General features: G+C 48.2%; 1 pseudogene; it reads right to left on the bottom strand.

Moving 5' to 3' along the window:
- Positions 1-688: 688 nt before the first annotated feature.
- Positions 689-4,317, bottom strand: LOC119280048 (annotated as a pseudogene).
- Between the last annotated feature and the right edge of the window lie 406 nt (positions 4,318-4,723).

Below are 4,723 nucleotides of genomic sequence, written 5' to 3'. Positions count from 1 at the left end.
TTATCAAGCCTTGCAGAGATAGGAGTGAGTGGCAGAAGATGAATGGTTGTGAAATCAAGCCACCTATCTATGAAAAAAAAGTAGGAAGGCCTTCAAACAAGAGTAGGAGAAAACAGTCTTATGAGATTGAAAAGAAAGATGGAACCAAGGTGATGAGCAGACATGGAACCACAATAACATGTTCACACTGCCATGAATCATGCCACAACATCAAAGGATGTAATCAAAGAAAGGCTAGCATTTTGCCAAATCTAGCAAAGAGAACAACAAGAAGGGGTCCAAGGGCCATTCATGATGACGTGTCAGATGATGAACTTGTTCTGCCACAACAAGATGATGGCCAAGGTACACAGGAGGTGGTTCATGTCACACAAGATGATGGTCAAGTAACACAGGAGGACGTCCATGTTGATGGCCAAGTTACAGATGAGGAGGTCCATGTTGATGGCCAAGATACACATGAGGAGGTCATTGTCTCACAAGATGGTGGAGCAGATACACTGACAGTTAGCTTCAATTTCTTATCTAAATTTAGTTATCTTAACCCAATTTAGTTATCTAAGCCCAATTTAGATAACATTTAACAGAAAGTACAAGTGACACAAATCCAGGAGGAGGTTCATGTTCATTTGACAGAAAGTACACATTCTAGGAAAGATACAAAGTCATTTTTTACAATGACAGAAATTCAATCAAATTCATTCAACATGCCCTTCAGCTTCATTATCTTCTCCCTGGTGGCTCTTTGTGTTTGAATAGGTCACCAATCATGTACTCAAGCTTCCTTTTCTCATGCTTCAAATCACCCCTCTCTTGAATCACTTGGTCCCTCTCCTGCACTGCTTGGTCCCTCTCTTTCTCTGCTTTAACCCCAAAGACCTGATGAATGTTGGTTATTGACTTGTCTGTCATCTTCTTCTTCTCAAATTCTTCCTTTATATCAGTCAGAGCAAGTTGTGTGCTGCCTAATTGGCTCATTGCCTGCTCCTTCCCAGCCACCATCTTAGTAAAATCAAGCTTTAAATGCCTCAACTCATTCTCCATCTTCTTCTCTTCAAGAACCTTCAATTTTTCTTCAGCACTCACAACATTTTGTCTGAGCCTCTGTCTTTTCTCCTGTTCATACATGGTCCATATACTATCTAGGCTCATCTTCAGAGCATCAGGCAACTCAGGGTCAACCCACTCAACATATCTGCATTTAGGTACCTCCTAACAATTTAGACCAAACAAAAAATTCAGTTAACTGCCAGTATTCAGTTCTATGCATGATGATGGTACTTAAAACATAATTTAAATGTCTTCCTATTTAACAGTGCCAAATGCAAAAAAAATTACTAACCTTCTGTGCACAAGCTAGAAACCTTCTGCCACTATCAACAGATTCAAATGCCACATGCTTCTCACACAAAGATCCATGCCCTTATCTAAAGTTAGGCAGATTTGTAGCCAAGCCACTCCATTCCTCACAAGAAATTGTGGCAGGTGGCCAAACAAAAGAGAGACATTTGGAATCAATTGACAGAGAAACCCTAGCTGAGAAACCCTAGACTGGGTGGGGAGCACTCAGAAGAACTAGGAAGATCATCCCAGGACACCATGGTTGAAGATGAGAAGGGGATCTGTTGCTGCTATCGGACATAGGAGAGAAGGGATCTGGTGGTGCACAAAATTGAAGATGAAAGATGAAGAAGAAGAAGGGGATCTGGTGGTGGACTAGTGATGGACCAAAGCTACATGTAGAGTGCAATTTGCTGGGTGGGTGTTTGCAGCAGGTACAAGTAGTTCAGTTGTGTTGAGAAAGGGGACCTGGGCTGACATGAGTTACAGTTGGTGGAGCTGGCATAATTGGCTCTGCCTACAATGCCGAATTAGCTCTGCCAGATAAAGTACATTTCTGACAAAATTAGGTACACTTCTGTTAGAATTAGTTTAACTACACTTCTGACATCAAATACATGTGTCAGTCATTTCAAAGCAATTAGGTCAAGCAGACTTCATATTACTGATATATTACATCTGTCATATTTCTGTAGGTAATTGCAATACAGTTCAAATATTAGGACAAGTCTTCATATTACTGACATATTATCCATTACAACAAGCAATCCAACCAAGACTTCATACTGAGCAAACAAGAGATCTCTACACCGACATTTAGTATGCTCAATTTAAAACAAGAGATCTCTTAGAAGACCTACACCTACTCATTTAACAACACTTCAATTCTTCTTAATTAAGGTGAAACACATCACACAAAGCACTATAACAAAAGCCATCAACAGCTTTAGCAGCAGCAAAATCTCTCTGCCTAATCCTAACAACATAGCAATTTGCTGCTTGGTAGCATACTTATTCTCACTAGAACTGGCATAATAAGCTCTGCCTACAGTGGCTCTTCCAGTCATGCCTCTTCCAGTCATGCCCCTTCCAGCTGTGCTTCTGCCTGCCATTGATTTAGTCCTCTGCCTCTCAAGCTCTTCTCTCCTGTCCTTAGCTGCACCAATTGCATCTACATCAACATCACCAACCAGCCGCCTTGTTTCAACCAGATGCTCCACATATTCAAGCTCCCAGCGCCAGAAATCACAAGTGACTTGTGATGACACACACGTGTAGGAGATCTATCGTAGTCCTTTCGATAAGTAAGAGTGTCGAACCCAACGAGGAGCAGAAGGAAATGATAAGCGGTTTTCAGTATGGTTTTCTGCAAGCACTGAAATTGTAGGTGATAGATAGTTTTGTGATAAGATAAATAGTAACGAGTAACAAGTAAACAAAATAAATAAAGTGCAGCAAGGTGGCGCAATCCTTTATGTAGCAAAGGATAAGCCTGAACAATTTCTAATAATGGTAAAGGAGCTCCCGAGGACACATGGGAATTATCGTCAAGCTAGTTTTCATCACGCTCATATGATTCCTGTTCGGTACCTTGATAATTTGATATGTGGGTGGACCAGTGTCGGTGGGAAATGACACCTTTGGGATCACTGGGATCCCTTCTGCAGTTTCGGGGCGTGGAATCGTGAGAAGAGCGGGACTAGTGGATGGCACAAAGGGGATTTACCTAGGTTCGGGCCGCAATGATGCGTAAAACCCTACGATCCTGCTTTGGTGGTTGTATTAGTGTTCTTGAGCTCTTGAAGTAGCTCTGGGTGCTGCGAGGTTCCAAAGAGCCGAATCCCCTCTCAGTATGCCATGGGCCTCCTTTTATAGGCGAAAGGGGCTGCCATAGTAGCACACAGGAGGTGGAAAGCGCTACAATGTTGCGTGGTTATCGCTAGCATTACAGGACGAGACGCATTAAATGCGGGGCTTAGGTGTCCTTCACTTTATCGGGGGACGGGGGTGAGGTCCATCCTGTCCGTCGTCGCCCCTCCTGGCTTCGACACGCGCCCCGGCCAGCAACGCATGCAGCGCCATGTAGGCAGGCAGGCAGCTGAGGTGGCACGGTGGTGGAGTCTCCACGAAGGTTTGCATGCTGCCACGCAGGCGCCTGCCCAGCTGGTTGGGTCGGCGGCTGCGTACGAACGGCGGTAGGAACTTGGCGGGTGCGGGCCTAGCAGTGGCCTTGCCGGTGCGCTTGGCGATGGTCTTGCCGGGTGGCCCGACAAGGGTCTTGTGGTGGCGCGCTGGCTTCCCTGGCAGGGATCTTGCCGGGGAGCCCTGTGGGTTTCTTTGGTGAGGATGGTTGCCTTCCTATCCTCTTTTGATCTTGATTGCTCTTTGTCTTCACAAAGATCTGCATGCCACCACGGAGGTGCCTCCCGAACCCTTCCTCAATGCGACTGCTCAGCGTCGGTGGGCCTGAAGGTGGCTCACTCAGTGGGCGTGTGGACAAGCTACCCCGGCAAGGATCTTGCCGGGGCTGCTGAGGTGCCGGGGCAACCTGCATTGCCCGCGTGACCTTTGTGGTCTTGGTCCTTCGTCGTTTGCTTTGCTTGTTCTTGTGGCTTTGGCTTTTCTCCGGCTTCCCTCTCTTGCCTTGCTCTCGTGTGGTCGTGGCAGGTGGCTCTGACTGCCCGTGCACAAGTAAAGGGGTCAAAAGCTAGGCCCCTACTTTTGTACACCGACAGGAGCCCCTGGGCCTGGGCCACACATAAGCGCAACACGTTGTTGGGCCAGGCCCAGAATGGTGCATGGGCAGTTGAGGTGGATTTTACCGCGGCCATTGTTCTTCCCGCTGCGCTTCCCCACGACCCGCGTTGAACGCGCGACGTGGAGGTCGTGTGCATGCGTGACGTGGGAGGCATACGTGGGATGGCGACCGCACGCATGCGTCACGTCGCAGTTAATGGGAAAGGAGGCGGCCCGCATCTTCCCCATAAAAAAGGATAACCACGGGCGCACTTCTCACTTTTCTCCTTTCCTGCGCCTCCCTCCATCTTGAAACCGCCGCCCCCCTTTCTTCTTCCTCGAGCCTACTGCTTCTGCTCATCACCGACGCACTTCCTCCATCCCCTGCTTTCTGCGACCGCAATGGCGCCCAAATCCTCCAAGGGAAAGGGGGCGGCCAAGGATGCCGGCGTGGCGGAGCCGTCGGAGAGCGAGCTCGTGGCGCGACGGGTGCAGTTCGCCCTCTTTCCCTTGGCGGTCGACGTGCCCATGCTCCGGGAGTACTACAAGACCCTGTGGGGTGTGAAGATGGGGGGAAAGACGACGGGGCATCCGGCCACACGTGTCGTCCCTGCCAGCGCTGGGCCCTCCCCAAATCGGTACCCTT

Source organism: Triticum dicoccoides, chromosome 3B (genome assembly GCF_002162155.2).
Source record: "Triticum dicoccoides isolate Atlit2015 ecotype Zavitan chromosome 3B, WEW_v2.0, whole genome shotgun sequence".
NCBI classification, from domain to species: domain Eukaryota; kingdom Viridiplantae; phylum Streptophyta; class Magnoliopsida; order Poales; family Poaceae; genus Triticum; species Triticum dicoccoides.
This window is presented reverse-complemented; position numbering and strand designations above follow the sequence as displayed.